The sequence below is a fragment of the Takifugu flavidus genome, chromosome 1 (genome assembly GCF_003711565.1).
Source record: "Takifugu flavidus isolate HTHZ2018 chromosome 1, ASM371156v2, whole genome shotgun sequence".
Lineage (NCBI taxonomy): Eukaryota > Metazoa > Chordata > Actinopteri > Tetraodontiformes > Tetraodontidae > Takifugu > Takifugu flavidus.
This window is the reverse complement of record NC_079520.1, coordinates 4,168,589-4,189,850: the sequence shown is the minus strand read 5'-3', so window position 1 is coordinate 4,189,850 and position 21,262 is coordinate 4,168,589. Positions and strand designations below refer to the sequence as shown.

General features: G+C 45.3%; 7 non-coding genes across 7 annotated transcripts; all 7 read left to right on the top strand.

The window, feature by feature from the left end:
• Nucleotides 1-16,582: 16,582 nt before the first annotated feature.
• trnas-uga (transfer RNA serine (anticodon UGA)) lies at nt 16,583-16,664 on the top strand. The gene has a single exon. It is a non-coding gene; the product is annotated as a tRNA-Ser (tRNA).
• Nucleotides 16,665-17,113: 449 nt separating this feature from the next.
• Nucleotides 17,114-17,195, top strand: trnaa-agc (transfer RNA alanine (anticodon AGC)). The gene has a single exon. It is a non-coding gene; the product is annotated as a tRNA-Ala (tRNA).
• A 329-nt stretch (nt 17,196-17,524) lies between these two features.
• trnas-aga (transfer RNA serine (anticodon AGA)) lies at nt 17,525-17,606 on the top strand. The gene has a single exon. It is a non-coding gene; the product is annotated as a tRNA-Ser (tRNA).
• A 434-nt stretch (nt 17,607-18,040) lies between these two features.
• trnas-uga (transfer RNA serine (anticodon UGA)) lies at nt 18,041-18,122 on the top strand. Its single transcript has one exon. It is a non-coding gene; the product is annotated as a tRNA-Ser (tRNA).
• A 440-nt stretch (nt 18,123-18,562) lies between these two features.
• On the top strand, nt 18,563-18,644 carry trnas-uga (transfer RNA serine (anticodon UGA)). The gene has a single exon. It is a non-coding gene; the product is annotated as a tRNA-Ser (tRNA).
• Nucleotides 18,645-18,960: 316 nt separating this feature from the next.
• trnas-aga (transfer RNA serine (anticodon AGA)) lies at nt 18,961-19,042 on the top strand. The gene has a single exon. It is a non-coding gene; the product is annotated as a tRNA-Ser (tRNA).
• A 446-nt stretch (nt 19,043-19,488) lies between these two features.
• trnas-uga (transfer RNA serine (anticodon UGA)) lies at nt 19,489-19,570 on the top strand. The gene has a single exon. It is a non-coding gene; the product is annotated as a tRNA-Ser (tRNA).
• The last annotated feature ends 1,692 nt before the right edge of the window (nt 19,571-21,262 follow it).

Sequence of the window (21,262 nt, the reverse complement as noted above, 5' to 3'; positions counted from 1 at the left end):
TCCTGACGAGGCTGGAGAAATTAGCACAAATTAGCTGGTTGAGAAAAGGTCAGGAAATTGAAAATCAATCCGCCGCCTCCCCCCTGCAGTCTTCATGTCCACCTTTTTTTGAAACACAATCAGCCTACTGCGCCGCTACCGGCGGTCTGGAAGTCACTTTGAATTTGAAAAGCTTTGTCACTTTACGTTAAACTTGAACTGAAACATTTCCAGGGCAACGGCTGACTGACTGATGCCCCCGTCCTTCTCCGAAGGGCGGCCTCGTCCGGCCCATCCATAATGTGGTGCGTCGGTCCCTTCGTTTAGAGATGATTTAAATGCCCTCTTTGCATAATCGGGAGATTGCGGTGACACACACAGTCACGGTTTGTTTTCCCGTCAGTCAGAGGCCCTGCAAACGCTTGTCACACAGAAGAGCTGAAGGCTCCTCAGCTGTTTAATCTGCTCGTGTGGAGTGCTGGGGCCGCCGCTGATATATCATGCTTGTCACACTCGTGGTATTCACCTTCAGGTCCTTGCAGCCGGAGCCGTACAGTCATCAATCATTTATCTCTCTCCCAACACAAGTGTACTTGTGCGGTATGTACTGTGCTTGTCTTGCTCACAGCTATTTAAAATCATCAACTTGACTCTGATAGACCCCCGCTGGCTTTTTCAACCGGCTACAGCGGAAATTAAGCAATTATTAGGGTCTTTTATGCAAGTCAGGCGAGTTCAAGAAGATTTATCCTCGACTCGCAGATTCATAAAGTTGGACTCAAGACAGGAGTTTTCTCTTTTTCCTCCTCTTCCTCTTCCTTCTCCTCTCTGTACTCTTCATCACTGTTGCCGCAGGCTCTGGAGTCGAAGCTCGCGGCCTGCAGGAGCTTGACCAAGGACCAGAGGCGAGGAAAGTGTTGGCCCTGGACAACAGCAACGTGCCCAACGCCAACACGACCAGCCAAGCGTCTCGGTCCTTCCATACGTCCGAATCATGTATGCACATTTGAATGAATCACCTTCTACAACACAAGAACACTTTTGCACTGTGTTATTTGGAGCACAAACATTACACTTGTGAGCATATTTACTCGTTTCCATGAAGCGATTTAGCCTAGATTGCACTTTTATTTGTTGCAAATTTGACCATCATAACATGAGGGTGGATGCAAATGAAGGTGTTTTTGGTGCGCCGTTCTAAAGAATGCAGGTGTTTACACGCATAAACGAGCTAAAATACAAAAGTGTCTTTTTTTTACCCTCACTATTTGGGACTTTATGGAATTTGCAGTCGAGAACCACAAACAGCCGCTGTAATGATCACAACAGTGTTGTGCAAAATACTGCACATAGACAACGATAACGGGAGCAACAAGCAGTAAAAGACCCATAAAGAGTTGCCAGTCCCTCCCAGGGTTCCTCTGTGCTGTATACTTACTACTTATTTAAAGCGCGTGGGTCTTTTTCCTCAAGTGAGTATTTTTTTGGGGGGTTTGTTATGTTTTGAAAGCATAAAAATGAATCCATACATGCAGAGAGAGCTGCAGCGGGTTCCGTGAACCGGTAAATGAAACGAGCATGTGAGTGTAAACAGCGCAGCGTTCCAGCTGCCTGAAAATGATTTATGACCCCGTGACTGCAGAGCTGATGGACAGGGGACACAAACGAGGCGGGAGAAATGAATAGGAGAAATGTCTAATGGTAATATCTGTAAATAAACCTTCTGGCGAGCCTTTCCCCCCTCTGCTACAGCGCGTGTGAGTAATTTAGCACAGACAGAAATCCATAAATGTGACATATGAAGAAATGATGAGGAGTGATGCCCCTACCTGTAATAAAACCAGTGAACTATATGAGCTCTCTCCATTTATCACCCTGGTCTGAAAAGCACTCTGAAACTCGGGCCCGACCAGCCGGGCTGCTTACTGAGCTGCAGCCTGTTTCAGACCCTGCTCGCAAATTCGGCTTCTTCGTCTGTGTGAAACAGTCCTTTGAAACAGAGAAGTAAAAAGAATCCTGTCGAAATAAAAGTATGGACGCCGCCAGCGTAGCGTGAAATCCTATTTTGCCCTTCCCGTTTGCCGGTTGTATTCTGGCTCAGCGGCCTCTGTGATGTTAAAGGTAAATCCTGTTTAGCCGCGGGCACTCTTGACCCCTCTCTGGCTGGTCTGCTGCGACCAACAGAAGAGAACAGAAGGCTTGGGATCATGGGAATTTACAGAGGGCTGGACCCCGGCGCCCTGCAGCGCCCGGGTCCAGTTCCTCAGAGAGCCTCCCTTCAATTAACATCCAGCTGTTTTTCTACCACAGCCTGGAGATTAAGACCACATCCGTCCTTTTATTCCACTGCTTTTCCATCCCGCCCCCTCCTCCATTCAACAGAAGGAAAGAGCTTTTGAATCATTTGCATAAAGCAACATTTGGATTTGACAACCTGTCTTAAAGGTCGTTATTTCTGTTCCTGTCTCTCCTCATAACCAACAAACATAACACAACCTATTACGGCAGCACAGCACTGGCAAAGGAACAAAGTCCCATAATGGACCTGAGCAGTAACCACTGTTGTCGGGTCCAATATTGTCAGGACGGAAGAAGTCTGCACCTGTTGTGACAATAGCTGTGTTTTGCGTCCTGTTCCACAGTTTTTGACTTCACGAGAACGTGTGTGTTATTGTTCGCCCTGCCAGATGGTCGGTGGGGCGTAGCCCGAATGGAACAATCACGTTATCCTCATGTGGTGCCTCTATGGTTATTTTACCGTTTCAAAGCAGGTTGGGGCAACGGGACATCGGGTCTGGGTTGTTCGGTCTTCTTCAGTCGCTGAATGTTTTCTGACTTGTGTTATTTCAAACTAGAGTACATGAAGCTAACAGTTAGCATTTGGGTTAGACGCGTTGCTGATCAATAACAAATCATTTTCCCGCCACCTCTGAGGTCACATGATCACGTGTTTATGTTTATCTGCGACCAATAAAAGTGATTTGACAATCATCAGTAGTCGGAGACGACAGAGACGGAGCGCTTTCACATCATCACCACCATACAACAACCGCCAACTGGTCCATACTGGTCCATTATTAAGTACCATTATACTGGTCCCATTCTCAAGTACCATTATACTGGTCCCATTATCAAGTACCATTATACTGTTCCCATTATCGAGTACCATTATACTGGTCCCATTATCAAGTACCATTATACTGGTCCTATTATCAAGTACCATTATACTGTTCCCATTATCAAGTACCATTATACTGGTCCCATTCTCAAGTACCATTATACTGGTCCCATTAACAAGTACCATTATACTGGTCCCATTATCAAGTACCATTATACTGGTCCCATTATCGAGTACCATTATACTGGTCCCATTCTCAAGTACCATTATACTGTTCCCATTATCAAGTACCATTATACTGGTCCCATTATCAAGTACCATTATACTGGTCCTATTATCAAGTACCATTATACTGGTCCCATTCTCAAGTACCATTATACTGGTCCTATTATCAAGTACCATTATACTGGTCCCATTCTCAAGTACCATTATACTGGTCCTATTATCAAGTACCATTATACTGGTCCCATTCTCAAGTACCATTATACTGGTCCTATTATCAAGTACCATTATACTGGTCCCATTATTGAGTACCATTATATTGGTCCCATTATCGAGTACCATTATACTGGTCCCATTATCAAGGACAGCGTGCATTTACATCTCTCAGCGTGTCGAACAGGAACATTTCAGAGCCCAGCAGAGAGAGAAACAGACAAGAGTGATGGAAATCAGACCGAAGGGCCAAACTCAGTGGGTTTGGCTTTCAGTTTCTCCGTCTACCTGCAGTCAGGATGAGCACTTTCACTGTTCGGAGTGAAGGATGACGCAATTTGGCCATCGAAAAGGTCAGTGTGAGTTTTGTTTTGGCTAGATTAACTTTGACGCTTCAAAAGATGAGGTTAAATGGAAGTCCGGGTTTATAAATGACTTATGAATTTAAATGGAATCAACCTCTGTTGAGCAGCCTTTCCTCTGTAATTTATCTTAAAAATGGAACTCTAGAAGAAGGCCGAAAAAAGGCCAATCTGGCTTTAAATCAAGCCTTGAATGTAATATGCATTCATTACCATATATAAAGTTGACTTGACAGCCTTGGTTCATTTCTGGGATGCTCCGACAACAACACACACTGGCTAATGGGTCAGAGTTTGTGCAAAGGCTTTATTTTAGAGAATTATTTCACCTTGAAAGCCACAGGAGGGGGCATCTGTAATGCTCCTAAAGAATGTGGAATCTGTTTATGCACATCACATCTCCACGAGGATCAAGGCAGCCAAATACAAAGTCTTGTTGCTGGGAGGAAAACGGGCATCGCGCTGCTGACGATGTCGTCTGAAGACGCTGAATAATCCGTCAGTCAGCTGCGGCGGGGGTGTGCGGACTGACAGGTGTGCCCGGCAGGGGCTCGTCCTCCAGAATGGATCCTTTTTTATCTTCGCAAATCTCGATTGCCCTTTTATTCTGAGTGTGATGGGGAGGGAGCGGCGGACAAAAGAGGAGCACAACTGAACGTACAACATGTTTTCTAATCCCCCCCCCCATTTTTTTTTACATGTTCTCGACATCAGACTTCAAAAGAGCCACCCCTCCGATTTGACTCCAAAACCTTCGTAGCTGAAGGGTTTATTTGAAAATCACTCAACCGCTCGCATTCAAAAGCCCTGGCGACTGTAAGAAGTTATTATGCAGTAATGACAGGCTGTTATAAGTCCAGAGAGCTTTCCCGCCTCCTACACAGCACCAGAGACACTGGGTCACAGAAGACAAACTGTCCTTTTGCTTATTTTCTGCCTGTTCGTGCTCTGTTGCAGTCAGACCCCCCCACCCTTCCGCCCCCATCCATCATTCTCTTTACATGTTCGGCACCGTCATCCCCCTGGACGCACAGTAATCAGTTGTCTCCACACCAAGATCCACGCTGTCAACCGTCCATATATATGGAAGCAGCAGCATCTGTCACCAAGTGTCCTGACCATCAGCTGCTCCGTGTGTGTGTGTGTGTGTGTGTGTGTGTGTGTGTGTGTGTGTGTGTGTGTGTGTGTGTGTGTGTGTCCATATTGCTGCGGCAGTAACGTGTCCAGCAGAAATGAAAATATTAAGAATGTATCGCGATTTCACTACGATAACAGACGAGCTGCGATGAACTAAAATCCTCACGTCGAATCGATCAAAATGGCGCCCGTCTCCTCTCCTGAACACCTCTCCAGAGCAGCAGATCTGACAGAGGCCCCGTGATTGATTTGATCTTTGGAGTTTTTATTTTAATAAAAAGAGGGTGGCGGTAGGTTCAAAATGCCTCCGAATGGAGCTCCGGAGCCTTCGGGGTGTTAATAATTCATGTTTGGACAGCTTTTGCTTTCATGGTGTGAGAGCGTAATTTCCTCGGTGAAACGGATGCATATCTCCAGTTTCAGGTAGGCGTTGGAACAAGCTGCTCCACAACTCTGGATTTAAATAGGATGAGGTGAAGGAGTGGGACTTCAAAGCTAATTAACTAAGTAGATGTCAGATACAAAGAACCTGCTTACAGAATTTTAATCACCAGCTAGCATAATTTATGTTACCGTGCGAGAACCAAATGAAAACAACAGTGACCCGAATACTGTTTATTTAAGCATGAAAACAGCCCAAAAATAATGCTGTATGCATTATCATGAAAAGCTGTGTTGACACGTGTGGGCCGCAGACGCGGCTCCTGGCGTGCTTAGCACGCGGCTAAACCAGCCAAACTTTTAGATTTTATTCAACCAAAACTCCTCCGACAGCACGACACAAAGCCCGCCGACGTACTGTAAGCAAGCGACTGCGTGTTTACTCAACAAGCACCAGCTTGGAGTGCGACTGGGACCAAATTTAATTATTCATTGTTTTGATTTTATTTGGAACAAGGCAAAACACAATGACGCAGCCTTCTGACAAGTATTGGTCTGTCTGAGAGAGAAACTTCATCATCCTGTTTGTTCCAACGATCAGAGCTCGCTGCTGGAGCTTTATTGTATATTAAAATGCAGCACGATGGCCCCATTTACAGGCGTTTTGTCAGAAAAATACAAGAAATACAAGAGAAAATGGCTGACTTGCACTCTCAGTAGATTATTTTCTTATTATAATCAAACACCTAATTATCTGCAGCTGCTGAGCCGAGGGGAGATTTCATTCCTGCAGACGTAATTCCAGCTTTTATGGTCAGACATAACTAAACTATTTCAACGAGGGCTTGACTACAGTTGCTCCCAGTATGTCCTGGTGGTTTTATATGTGACCATTTGGGGGCTCGGTATGTTGTTCAGGGGAACCTTGATGGTGTGGTGAAGGTGTCCTGGCACCCTCTGCTACCAGAACACCCGTCCATGTGTTGTCCACACCGGGGCTTCTCATCCCAGACCCCCCCAGATCGAGCTTCCACCGGCCCCTAACTGGACTGTAAAAGCATATTAATCATCATATTTCTGCCTGACAGAATAATATTCTGTATTACTATTATCAGCCCATAATGGAGTTTTTAGACTTTCAAAAGAAGGCAAAAGCTCCACCTATAAGCACAATTATGGGAGCTGTAATGCCTTATTATTTGAAAAGCTGAGAGCGAGAACGGCCTATTGTGAATTTAAAAAATGCTGAATTTATATTAACAAGTGAAAAAGGCCGAGGGAGGCAGAAGAATAAGACAGGCATGAAACTGGAAAAGTGACCCTGTTTCAGCAGCAGTCCCACACATTTATTGTCTGATTTGGCCGGGACAGAGATTTAGTGGTTATCTCAGGAAGGGTCGCAACGTCCCTGAAGACAAGCCTGTGGCGAGCGGCGCTAATATATCGGTCGCCTGTGAAGATGGCTTCAGACAGGGAGTAAAAGAGCTGTCAGATGAGGAAAAGAAGACTTGATTGGACCCCAAACACAGACAGTGGCGCTCTCAGACCGGCACAAGCCGATCCAGTCCACTATTAATTGTACAATATGTGTTTTTACAATGTTGATGCTTCACATTGATTGTGATTTCTTCACTATCTGCTTTTTCCAAGCTGCAGCTTCTCCATTTACGTGTCATGATGAAGATGAACAGCCTATTTCCTCTCTGCTTCACTGTAGGCACATCTGATTTACCCCATTTTAAACCAGTCAGGCAAGTCTGAGGTTGCTGTTTCCCATTTCTCGTGCTAACTGACCAGTGTGTCTCACTGGTTTTGGGTTCTTCGTATGTTCCTCAAATTAAACCGCGGCTGTTTTAACTTTGAGGCTTCAAACTGCTCTTGTGGAGGATTGGTGGAGTTCTTGAAATCAGACGCAGTGTCGGAGGGAGGAGAAGACAGGAAGTTGAGCGGTCAGGCAGGATGGACGGACAGCCACAGGCGTTCAGGCAGTAGCTGCTGCTGACACGCACGTAATTATTGCACGTTTTAAAATAGGAAGTGTGCCAGATCGAGCCTCTGCAAATCAGACGAGGACGAAGGTTCAAGCAGGATCAAGCGTCGGCGCGGTAAGATTCCATCCGCCCGACAGCTGATGGAAGCAGCGTGTCAGGAGGAAATCCTGACAACAAAAAGCACCTCAATCAAGGTTTTCTCCCTCTAATCATTTGATTTCTGCACTCTATGAATTCATCATAAGGATCCTAGAGAGTTTCTGAATGGAAAGCTTTTCTCTCAAGAACAAAAGGCACCTTCATATTTCATGTAATAATCCTAATTAATTTTACAGGTGGCGCCTTGGTGGCCAGCCTTGAATATAGTTAAGAATATTTTTCTTCTATTCTTTGAGGGCAGCAAAACTTCTTTCTTGTCAGAGGGACGTGCCTTTTGTTGGCTCCCATTACTGCGTTTTTTTTTATTTCCTACAACAGCCTTGAGGTAGAGGAGCGCTGCACTGTTGAGACCACTTTTAACAGAGTTCCGGCTAGATTTCTGTCAAACAAATCTAATCCTGTCCTGGCGGCTGTCAGGGGGGGGCAGTTAACACCCTTTTACTTCTGCTGAGGAATAACGTCAGCGAGCCGGAGGGTTGGTCAGGCGTATTTTCCAGGGCGGGTGCAGAAGTTCTGGAGCAGGTGTGGACGTCAGGTATTCCTGTTAGCGTGGCATAAACCCGCCTTCCCTAGGTTGGTGATTAAGATTGAAGCTCTAGCTGTGCCATGGTGATTGACAAAAAACACCGATTGTGTCTCACAGGTTCTCAGAGAGCTTTGTCTTGGGTCCCGTTTGCTGGTGTTTCTGAGGTGGACACACAGCTGGTCTAAAAATCAACGATCAATGTGGGTTTCATTCACCTCTGCATTGGAAAAAGAACAGTGAGATCAGTAGGAGGAATCTGGGCTCCAGTTTAGGAAGAGATGTCACCGTGGAGACGGAGAAACTGCAACGTTGTCTGTTAAAGTGCACCTCGGCCCCAGGTGTTCAGGATCGAACCGTCAGCCTGAGCTTTTTCACTCATCAGATATGTTTAGCAGATGATAAATGCAGGAGGAGGTGGAGGACGGAGAAAGTGGAGAGCAGCATGTTGTCACAGCTACATGTCAGCTCCGTGCGCGGCTGCGTGTTTCACAGTGCGCGAACATCTTTGATGCAGCAGCTGCTGCGCGTGGCGGCTAATGAAGTGGCTCAAATCGCAAGTTTTGTGCTGAAACTACACCAGACAGGGTGGAGACTGAAGCACAGTTTAGCCAATTAAGCACGCAGAATGGAAACTGCTCACTTTTTTAGTTAAAACACGTTTTTGGCAGCTAATTGCACAAACAATGTGAGCCCGTGACAGAGAGAGAGGCTCTGACCTGCAGCAGAGCCTCGTTTTGGATGAGATTTTTTTTTTCCAGAAAAGTGGTGCCAAATGTGCAACCTGGCGAAGAAGGAGCGCTGCACCGCGTACTGGCTGTCTGGGGAGGGGGGCACAACGATTCGATTAAAGCTGAGTTGAACATCTGCAGAGAGGAAGTGTGCTTCAGTATCAACAAGCTGGATCTCAGTGTTCTTCTGATGTCATTGAGGTCAATCAGCAAGGTCAAACGGTGAAAAATCCTCTTGTTTTTGTCTGGTCTCATGTTGCACAGCTGGTTTTTGCATCTTGTGATCGACCCTCGGGCCTTCCTCCAGTGGGCTTTTGTGTGCAAACCGTCCAGTTTAGCCCAGTTTTAATTACTGCTTTTGAGACCGCTAACTCTGTTTGTGGCCTTCCCCATTTAGCAAGAGTAATTGGACAGATTCCTCTACATCTTTTAAACAGTCTGTCTTTGTGCTCAATAAACACTTCTAGTTAGAAAAAATTCAATAAATAAACGTAGATTTTTCTCAGAGCTCAATGTCGGCATTCGGAGCCACAGTTTGGCTCGTATTTAATTGGCAGACAAATTGAAATGATGAAGTCAATCAATGTCACAATGAGCTAATTACCAACGTCCCCCAAATGTACAGGCTGGGGGTGAGTGTGTAAAAGTGTAGTTGTGCTCATAAATGTCTTGTTTCAGTGAAAAAGAAGAGAAGAAGCTACCTTTCACAAGTCAAAGCCTCCTGCTCCGGCCACTTTCGTGTATTTATATTGGATTTATTGGTCAACAAGACTCGCTTTTCTTTTAGCTCCGCCCTCACACTTTGGTGGATCATATGCTTTCCATTGCGGTTGCACAATGCAGTGTTTAGGCGGCGTAAAATTGCTCAACCAGCAGCCTGCTTTGAAGATTTCCTTGTCCTCCCACACCATCTAATTTGCATAAAGACACCTTCTCAATGCCTGCACACATGCACACACACATGCACGTGCAATTAATGCCATTAGAAGCAAACAGCAAAAGATGTTCAGACGGCAGAGACACAGTAAAGGGAGGCAGGCGATGATCCTCGTTGTGTAGGATCACAGCTTAAAATGCTTTGAACAAACCAATAGCACATCAACACACACGTGCACACGTGCACAGTTCCGCTCGCAGTCCCATCTCTGCTGGTGTTCATGATCCCCATGGCGATTTTGCTCCCACAACCCAATTATGCCTCACTAGCAAATTAGCCACCATTAGCGGGGCACCGACATGCATCACCGGGGAGAGTGAGAAACCTTTAGCTCTTCTTATATTCCGCTTTTCTGCTCGACAAAATAAAATCATCTTTTAATTCACAACGATGCCCCAGCAGAACCCCCTCCCAACCCTGTGGGGACAGCCTGAGGCCAGAAGATTGGATCCTCCTCATTTTCCAGGTTTATATTCTTCAGACGGTGTTTAATGTCTCTGCTTTTGTGATAAGATTGTTTTGTGTACAGTAAACAATGTTTCATGCATTTGCAGCTGAGAGCTAACAGAACTAGCCGCGGCTGTCTCTTTAAAACTTTAGCCAAGATTTTAGTGCTCTTTCATTTAGTTGCATGAGTATTTTGATGGGCTGTTGAATCCAAATGAATCCTTCTTCTTTTATTCCCAGGAACAGAAATCATTATGTGATTTAATCACATTCACAGAGGTAATTAAGGTTAAGTTTATTAAGCTTTCTCAACTGTTCCATCTTGTTCAAAAGGATAATCTTACTCTGTAGCATGTTGAAATCAGTCAATTAAATCTCACTTGCTGGTGCCTAAAGTCTTTACATGTACTGGGAAGGGGGGGGGGGGGATCACAGTGATGTTTCCATCCCTGATCTATCTTTAGAGATTCTAGTCAAGAGCGGCTTCCTTTCCTTCAGTCTCTGTATAAATTCAAAGGCAAGTTTAAGTTAAAGCAGAGGAAAGAACGATGGAAAGTCAGTGGAAATGATTAAAACTTCTGCCTGAAGCCACTGAAGTGCCTGCAAAGGCTGTCGGGGTGACAGAGAAAAGAGAAGAGCTGTTAAAGTGGCCTTTTACAAACAACACCCGATAATTATACTCCAACAGATGTGCAGGGTGAACCTGTGTGAACATTCCAGTCACATCATCTCCCGTTTTAGACACAGTGCTAAAAAGTTCTCCCAAGTGCGACGCGAAAATAGACTTCGGTAGACTTCCCCTACGCTGTGTGTATCCAAAACCAGGCCGAGGACCCTGACCCCGCCCCGTTGGTAGATTTCCCCCCATTTATCAAACCACGGCATCCTGATGAATTCCCGTGATTGCCTCCACATGCTGTTGCTGGCTGGCTCTGGGGTGGCGCTGGGGCATAATGCTAATACTGTAGGTGTGCATGGATCAGTGATCTCCGCGCTTCCATCGCCCCCACTGCCCTGTTCTGCTCCACCACCGCTGAAACACAACAAGTCCCCGACGCAATTCCACCATAAAAATGGCGTGCATATAGCAGAAGAACGAATTCTTTTGTGTCTCTTCTTTTTTTCCTCTCTCTGTCTTTGAGGCGCAGGTCCTCGGCCTCGCCACGCTTGAGGAACGGTTCCTGGACCGGGTGGGTCTGGGCCTGCTGCCGTTCCAAAGCCTCCGGGAAGTCTCACACGTGCGCCAAGAGCTGAAAAGCTTCCCCCTTTTTGTGTTGCTGTAGTTTTGTCTCTTTTTCTTGATCCTTTCCCTCCCCTCGATGAGGTCTGTGGGCGTCTGACTCATGTGTGGAGGCATATGTGGAGGATTTTTTTTGTGATCAGTTGTTGGTTTGATTTAAATATCTTTATTTAAACATCGCCCACTGTGATTTTTACATTTGTAAAGGAGGTTGCTCTAACGGCTCATTTTGGACTGTAATTAATCACCAAGCAAGCAACCGAGGAGAAACACAAGCGTGACACAAAAACATTGTGGAACAGGCGAGTGTTTTACCCTCGTTACTTCTGGGTTGTTTATTATATTCTTCAATTATTGTTGTTTATTTCTTCTGCCAAGGTGTGAGAAGAGCAAACTGGAGCAATCCGGTCTTGGAGACCTCTGACAGCATCTGTATTCATGCTGGAATCACATGCTGCTTAGCCCAGGAGCACTAATTAAATTTGGAATCCAATTATGGAAATGGTAATGAAATTTCCAAATGGGGAAACTCCTAATCTGCTCATTGAGGTGTTTAATTACAATCCAGCCTGTGCTTTACAGATACGTTACACCTCTGGATTTGGTAGAAGCAGACGCGGGTGTGAGTCTGTAACGGACACGTGTGTTCGGAAACACGGATGACAGGAGACGTTTCGTATGTTGAGGCCGTCCTCCGTCTGTCCTTCCTCCGCTTTGATGGGAGCAAACTGTGTCGGCCAGGAAAGTGAGAGTGAAGCAGACACCGATGGTTCGGAGATGGCAGAGAAGGAGGGACCCAGGTGATACAGCGCTTATCCAGTGATTGCTATTTGAGCGGGTCCTGGCTCCTGCAGTCTACATGTCAAAGGGTCCTCCAGCTAGATATTGAACTCCAAATTGCTTCCAATACCATGTCTTGAGTGTGTGATTGGGTGTGAACAGCCGCCGCTCCAGGGGAAAAGGCAGCGCCAACAGCCTGTCTCGATGTGTGAGCGCAGACTTCAGGACACTTGTTCCAAGCATGTGGAAAGGTGCTAAACCCAGTTATGAGGTGACCTGGTGGACCTCAGGACCGGGTCACCTCTTCGCTCTTCTGTCGTTGAAACAGTTGGATGTTGTTTCCTCCTCACTCAGCTGGAGTTTCTGATGTTTGATGATCTCAGGGATATTTTAGCCCAGTATGAAACAAACCCTCACAGAGCCAAACTGTTTGCTTGTGCTTAATGGAGGGTGCTTGGTGTACTTATGCTGTCATATATTAGAGATGAGCTTAAACGAACGGATGAACTCTGCATGGCTTTATCTCTTTACAGGGGTCAGAGGTCAGTATGGGTGAGGCTTGTTTACTGTCATGGAAATACCTCCAAAATCCAATAACTGTCGTAAGCTATCATTAGCCCAAGCAACCAGAGTTTGAGTTACAGTTCTAGTGCAATTATGCCACTGAGAGTCTTCCTACAAATCACCCACACATGGATAGATATTAAGATAAAAAGGCCTTTGGGTGGGGGGGGAATTCTGCTGTAAAAGTAGGCCCGACTTCAGTTAGAGGAGAAATTTCATTAATTTATTAAAGAGACACCACAACAGTTGGACTGCAGGCAGAGGGAGACTAGATTTGGAATGTCATGGCGGTTGACGGAGTCGCACTCAGCCGTACAAGAAGGAAGAATTATGTAAATTTAATACCTTCTTACAAGCCTGCAGTGAGCACAAAGTGTTCCTCCCAACCCGGAGCCTGTGCCCTGAACAATGAGTACAGGCTGTTTGGGAACAGCAGCCGGCTGCTTCTCAAAGCACCGATGGATGGAACCAGTTGACATTGACGGCTCATCAGTGCTTTAAATTAGGAGGTGGGGAGAAGCTTATAAGCTCGAGCGTACCCTTGACATTAATAAATATAGAGTAGCTGGAGAGTGAGAGAGCAACTCACTGAGGTTTGAAGATTTTATTTTGCTGCTGCATAGTTTCTAAAGTCCATTCATGATCAGATGAACAAGCAAGCCGCCATCATGTTAAATATTTAACCTCTTCACTTCATCTAGAGGCTCATAAACAAATGTTCAAACAATCAAACACTGTATAAATGACTCAATTAAAGGAAAGGAGAGCGGCAGCTCTGTATTGTGGCTGAATTCTTTTGAATGGTGCTTTTTTTATTTTAGTGCTTTTTTTCATGGCGTGAAGAGAATGTTGTCTTTTTGTGGCCTGAAGCATCTGGACGGAGACAAGCAGATGGTCCTGGGTGCATCGACAAACGGTCAGCGCGAAGAGGCTCCTGGAATTCATTCACGATCTAGGGAACATTGGATTGGCGGGCTCGTGTTCATGCAGAACGAGCGGCGGGCTCAAGAGCTCGCTGCCTTACGGTGCCGTCTGATTAATGCACGCAACATCTGGTCAATGTCCCGCAGTGCAAAGTCATCAAATGAGATGCGTCGACATGTTTCTCGTGTGTTCTCAGATAGGCTGTGTGACAGACTCTCTTGCCTTTATCGACACGCTCGTGGCCTCGCACACATCAGTGCACCCATTTTTATTTAGTCCCTATGAACTTTCACCTCTGGAGATGGCGTTCAGTGGACAGAGAAAGGGACTGAAAGAGTGGGCGGGGTGGACGTGAGGGGCGTGAAAAAGTGAAGGAGATAAGAAGCATGATGGGCTAAGTGAGTAGGCGGGGAGTCCTTGATGAGCTGGAGGTAAACATCAGGCTAGGGTTGGAACCAAATCATTTGTTCCTTTGTTTCTGTTGTTGTTTCCTGGCCGTGCTGGGGCTGGTTGCTTTGATCAGTGCCTCAAAGCTCGTAATAGTGCAAAGCGCTGCATATGTCAGATTAGTGTGGAAGAGCTGCAGGGGCACAACCAGCTCCACTCTCCCACAGAGCCCAGCCTCAAAGTCTTCAGCTTCCTCTGAGACAAGATCCAGTGTCAATTTACCGTCCACTGATTTGCATCTTTATTTTTAGACACAGCATGGTTTGTCTAAAACTCACACAGCTGCGCAGCTCTGAAATGTGCTAATCACATAAAATGATGTGTAATATTTTCCCTGTGCAGCGTTACAAGTTTTTATGAGGGAAGTGGGGTTTTTTTTACGTGGACTTTGAAGACCAGGACAATAGCACGGCGCCTGTTGGTCACATAATTAAGGAATCTGCAGTTGGAATTGCATCACCTCATTCTCATCTATTTCAACTCATCCATCGCTAAAACTGAACAGTTATGACTTCCGCGACCCTTACTAGCATTTTGCTTAGCGTAGCATTCAAATATGAGGGCCGGTTCTATCCAGAGATAAGAGAAGTGCTGCTTATGGGATATTATTTGTTCCACTCGTGTTTATGCTGAGCTAAGCAAAGGGAATTTCCTGCTGGCTCCAGGGAAGGACTTTAAGTGTATGTCAGGCTGTACTTTTTAAGAAAAGTTCACTTTCACTTAAAGAGAAATTTACAGACAACTTTCAGGCTTGCTGCAGTGATCCCTAATAAACCAATCTTAAAAATGTATCGTTTTAATTGGAGTTTAAGTTTAAATAAAAGCCTTATTGTGATTGCCAATATATATGTCCAGTTGCACTTCATGCCTGTAACAAGGCATAAGATGTCATTAATAATGGTTTTGTGTTTTTAAGTTGTTTCGACAGTCTTATTAAGGTATTTATCTGCTGACACGCCTGACAAATTGCTCCTGTCTAAAAACCTGTTCTATAAATTTGGTTCAAAATTACAGAGGAGGAGGAGTTAAGCTCCCGCTGCACTTGAGGGGCAGAAAGGTTAGTGGGAGTGAGATTAAAATAAATTCACAGATAATAAAATCCACCATAAACTGTGTTTTTATGAATAAAAAGGTCAGAGAAGGACTCCGTTGTTCACCAAATCACATTATATTGTGGACCATCTTGGAGCCGTGTGTGACAATGACATTTAATAAGACCCTCTAATTATTTCCCCCTCCCATCCCCGGTGGCTAGCCAAATAAGAGAGAAAGCCAAATAAACTCTGCCTAACCAATTAGCTAAGTGGGCTCCTCCAACTAATGACATGAGCAACGTTCTGCGGCTGTTTCACAGCTACAGGAGGCCCCAAGGTCTGCATGATCCCTCCCTCACAGATGAGGAGTTTTAAGGAGGTCTTCAGATACTGAGCCAACCGAAACGTTAATTAATTTAAGGACCTGGAAGTATGATGGGGCCTCTCTGCCCTCCAGGGCCACAATTGAATTTCATCAATTGACCTGTGCCAGACAATGTAAAGCAGGCTTAATTTAGCCGCAGCAGAACCTGAAAACTTCCATAACTGTGAGGCTCAGAGAATCTGTTTGAATCTTTGGCTTATTTCTAGGTAATGATGCAACTCAGATCCGTAATAGCTGTAATTCCAAAAGTCTATTTGGGCAAAAGTAGAGGAGCGAATGCTAATTTTTTCTATGAAAAGATTTTCACAGTGGCCTTGGGTTCAGTATAAAGGAGACAGATGAAATGACTGGTGTGGAGAGCACTGGGAATGCGACGGATGTTGGTCCCAATGTTAGTGAAGTGTCTGATTCCGAGACAATAGCCGCGTTAAATAAAACAGCTAGCCCTGACATATTTGACTGTACTTACGCATCTTCACAGGCTTCGCCTTCGGGACAACTTTCACAATTAAGATGTGAACTTTAACAAGCGCTGAGTTCTGCGCCATGTGGGCGGGTTGTTGTAGCACACCGGAGCTGATTCAAATTCGCCGTGACCTTCAATCCAGTTGTGCTTTTAAACAGCCTCAAATCTGAAGTCGCATTCTTAAACATGTGAAAATAATAGTGGTCATGGTGGTTTGGCTAATTTAGGTCATGGATGAAAATTAGATTTATGTTTCCTTACCTTTGATTATTTAGGCACTCAGTATTCTCTCTCTCTCTCTCTCTCTCTCGCTTCGTTTTGCACAAATGTGAACTCTGGTTGAGTACACACAACTGGAATCCCTAGGAAAACTGCTAACGTGGAACGTCTTTTGACATCCTCCACATCGGTGAAACTGTTGAACAGAGATGGTTTAGGAAGTTTAGGACAAGGCTGAAGTTATGCTAGTGCAAGATGAGCCCTGATCCACCAGCTGGCACAAACTGGACCGTCGTTGCTCAGTTAGTTGGTCATCTCAAGTACTTGTTGTGGCCGAGTTGTTAAGGCGATGGACTTGAAATCCATTGGGGTCTCCCTGCGTAGGTTCGAATCCTGCCAACAACGTTTGTTTTTAAACGGTTCAGTGAAACCAACAGCACACTCATTCAATTCAGCATATATCAAGGTAGAGCATTGGTCATCATCTCAGTGATACAAACCCCGCGGTCCAGACCACTGCTTGTACCAGGCCCTGGTTTTCTGAGTGATAGCAGTTTTGTGCTTGATAGGACAGAAAACTCTTCTGGAATGTGGGCTAATTAGGATTGGTTTGATGATTCCTGTGCTTGGCGACATATATCCCCTCTTGGAATTTCAAGATCCTGACGGTTAGACAGAGACAGCTGCTAAAACCGGTTGGAGAAGTGAGTGGAGTGTTGGTGTATAAAGTCCGGTGCCAGTTAACGAGGTGATATAACAGCCTGTAGTTCGCAATAGTTCCTTTTGCTAAACTGCCTCTAGTTTGCCACAAACTGGACTGTCGTTGCTTAGTGGCTATTTGTAAACCTGAAGCGGTTGTTGTGGCCGAGTGGTTAAGGCGATGGACTAGCAATCCATTGGGGTCTCCCTGCGTAGGTTCGAATCCTGCCAACAATGTATGTTTTTTAAACGGTTCAGTGAAATCAAACAGCACACTCATTAAATTCAGCATATATCGAGGTTGAGCATTGGTCATCATCTCGGTGATACAAACCCCGCGGTCCAGACCGCTGCTTGCACCAGGCCGTAGTTTTCTTCGTGATAGCAGTTGTCTGCTTGAAAGGACAGAAAGCTCTTTTAGTGGAGGGCTGGTTTATAAAGTCTGGTGCCAGTTAAAGAGGTGATAAAACAGCCTGTAGTTAGCAACAGCTCCTTTCGCTAAACTGCCTGGAGTTTGCCACAAACTGAACCATCGTTGCACAGTGGCTATTTATAAACCTGAAGTAGTTGTTGTGGCCGAGTGGTTAAGGCGATGGACTAGAAATCCATTGGGGTCTCCCTGCGTAGGTTCGAATCCTGCCAACAACGTATGTTTTGAAACAGTTCAGTGAGACCGAACAGCACACTCATTCAATTCAGCATATATCGAGGTTGAGCATTGGTCATCATCTCGGTGATACAAACCCCGCGGTCCAGACCGCTGCTTTCACCAGGCCCTAGTTTTCTGAGTGATAGCAGTTGTCTGCTTGAAAGGACAGAAAACTCTTCTGGAATGTGGGCTAATTAGGATTGGTTTGATGATTCCTGTGCTTGGTGACATAAATCCCCTCTTGGAATTTCAAGATCCTGATGGTTAGACAGAGACAACCGTTTGGAGAGTTGGGTTGGTGTATAAAGTCCGGTGCCAGTTAAAGAGGTGATAAAACAGCCTGTAGTTAGCACCAGTTCCTTTTGCGAAACTGCCTGTAGTTTGCCACAAACTGGACCGTCGTTGCTCAGTGGTTATTTGGTCATCACAAGTAGTTGTTGTGGCCGAGTGGTTAAGGCGATGGACTTGAAATCCATTGGGGTCTCCCTGCGCAGGTTCGAAACCTGCCAACGACGTATGTTTTTAACGGTTCAGTGAGACCAAACAGCACACTCATTCAATTCAGCATATATCGAGGTTGAGCATTGGTCATCATCTCGGTGATACAAACCCCGCGGTCCAGACCGCTGCTTGCACCAGGCCCCAGTTTTCTGAGTGATAGCAGTTGTGTGCTTGATAGGACAGAAAACTCTTCTGGAATATGGGCTAATTAGGATTGGTTTGATGATTCCTGTGCTTGGCGACATATATCCTCTCTTGGAATTTCAAGATCCTGATGGTTAGACAGAGACAAACGTTTGGAGAGTTGATTGGAGGATTGGTGTATAAAGTCCGGTGCCAGTTAACGAGGTGATATAACAGCCTGTAGTTCGCAACAGTTCCTTTTGCTAAACTGCCTCTAGTTTGCCACAAACTGGACCGTCGTTGCTGAGTGGCTATTTGCAAACCTGCAGCAGTTGTTGTGGCCGAGTGGTTAAGGCGATGGACTTGAAATCCGTTGGGGTCTTCCTGCGTAGGTTCGAATCCTGCCAACAACGTTTGTTTTTAAACGGTTCAGTGAAACCAAACAGCACACTCATTCAATTCAGCATATGTAGAGAAAGTGAATTGGTCATCAACTCGCTGACCCCTGCAGTCCACACCGCCCAATACCCCAGTTTTCTTCGTGATAGCAGTTGTCTGCTTGAAAGGACACAAAGCTCTTTTAGTGGAGGGTTGGTTTATAAAGTCCGGTGCCAGTTAAAGAGGTGATAAAACAGCCTGTAGTTAGCAACAGTTCCTTTTGCTAAACTGCCTGTAATTTGCCACAAACTGGACCATCGTTGCTCAGTGGTTATTTGGTCATCGCAAGTAGTTGTTGTGGCCGAGTGGTTAAGGCGATGGACTAGAAATCCATTGGGGCCTTCCTGCGTAGGTTCGAATCCTGCCAACAACGTATGTTTTTAAACAGTTCAGTGAGACCGAACAGCACACTCATTCAATTCAGCATATATAGAGATTGAGCATTGGTCACCATCTCGGTGATACAAACCCCGCGGTCCAGACCGCTGCTTGCACCAGGCCCCAGTATTCTGAGTGATAGCGGTTGTGTGCTTGATAGGACAGAAAACTCTTCTGGAATATGGGCATATTAGGATTGGTTTGATGATTCCTGTGCTAGGCGACATACTGTATATCCTCTCTTGGAATTTCAAGATCCTGATGGTTAGACAGAGACAACCGTTTGGAGAGTTGATTGGAGGATTGGTGTATAAAGTCCGGTGCCAGTTAACGAGGTGATATAACAGCCTGTAGTTAGCAACAGTTCCTTTTGCTAAACTGCCAGTAGTTTGCCACAAACTGGACCGTCGTTGCTGAGTGGCTATTTGTAGACCTGAAGTAGTTGTTGTGGCCGAGTGGTTAAGGCGATGGACTTGAAATCCATTGGGGTCTCCCTGCGTAGGTTCGAATCCTGCCAACAACGTATCTTTTTAAACGGTTCAGTGAAACTGAACAGCACACTTAATTTGGCATATATAGAGAAAGTGAATTGGTCATCAACTCGCTGACCCCCGCAGTCCACACCGCCCAATACCCCAGTTTTCTTCGTAATAGCAGTTGTCTGCTTGAAAGGAAAGAAAGCTCTTCTGGAATATGGGCTAATTAGGATTGGTTTGATGATTCCTGTGCTTGGCGACATACTCTATATCCCCTCTTGGAATTTCAAGATCCTGATGGTTAGACAGAGACAACCGGTTGGAGAAATGAGTGGAGGGTTGGTGTATAAAGTCCGGTGCCAGTTAAAGAGGTGATAAAACAGCCTGTAGTTTGCCACAAACTGGACCGTCGTTGCTCAATGGTTATTTGGTCATCTCAAGTAGTTGTTGTGGCCGACTCCACTTCTTCAACCACTTTCTAAACCACTTTCTAAATGAGGCGAGACGAGCTTTCGCCATATGATTATTCCTAACTTCCTTCTCTTAAGGATTAGACTGAAGCTTGAAAACACATTTTGGCTTTTTAACATAAAACACTCCCATACTTTAAACAAAAATTTGGTTTCAAGTGTATTTCTCTATGGAAAGGCGCGGTCCTCTCAATCATCCACAACTTCCCCCCTGTTCCATGACACAAAAGTATATAAATGAACCCCCCCCACACACATACACACCACCCCCCTCAACCACACCAGCCTGGAGGAGAAACACACCTTTCTCTCTTGCAGAGTTCATAAATGATACAGGTTGGGGTCAGCTACCTCACAAACAACTTGGTCTGGTCAACCTGGAAAATGAAGACAGACTACATCTCCTGTCTGCAGCGTAGCCTAGATAACATCTCTCCCGATATAGTTCTCCTTCTCGCTGCTGGCTATTTCACTAATTTCATAGAAGTGCCTGCTGTCACTCACAGGGAGCACGCCCTACAAACCTCATTAAAGGATCCACTCGCTGCATTGAAGGTGACACTGCAGGATGCACAGCTATCATAACATATACACATCAGGACAATATCAGCAATTTTCCCATTTGTTTCCAAGAAATTGGGGGTAAACCGTTAAAAGAAAGGCTGTCATTTAATTCCTATTCATTCCAAAACAACCTTTTTAACTGCGTTACTCTCACACTGCAAATAAGATATTATCTAAGTGACAGAGCCTTTGTGTTTCCAAATGTCCTCACACGGAGTCGTATCGATTTTTATTCGCTTCCGTCCTCGCTGACCTTTAAAGGTTTGGTTTCATGGTGGTGTGGAGCGCTGAAAAGGCTGTCTCCATATAAAGCCAAATAAAAACATCAGTCGGCAGCAACGGTGTGTACAAGCTTTAGTTATCGCTTGGATACATGCCTTAGTGTCACACACTGGAGGAAACTTTCTGGAATTTTCCCCTTTTTTTGTTTTTTTCCCCTCTTTCACTCTCCGCTAAGGTAAGTGGTATGCTCGTGCCCAATTTGTGTGACTGGAACTGCAGCATTTTCAAAGAAAAGCTTGCGTGATTACACTGTCAGCTTCATTTCTCTCTCGTGGAAACAGGACAAAGCGAAACTTTTCTGGGAAAATACGTTATTTCCTATGTGTACCAAACAGCGGCGTGTTTATTCTTTTATAGACATTTCAACTTGTGCAGACTCATATGTGGTCTGAGTCATGGTTCTTCAAATAGTCTAGCTATACG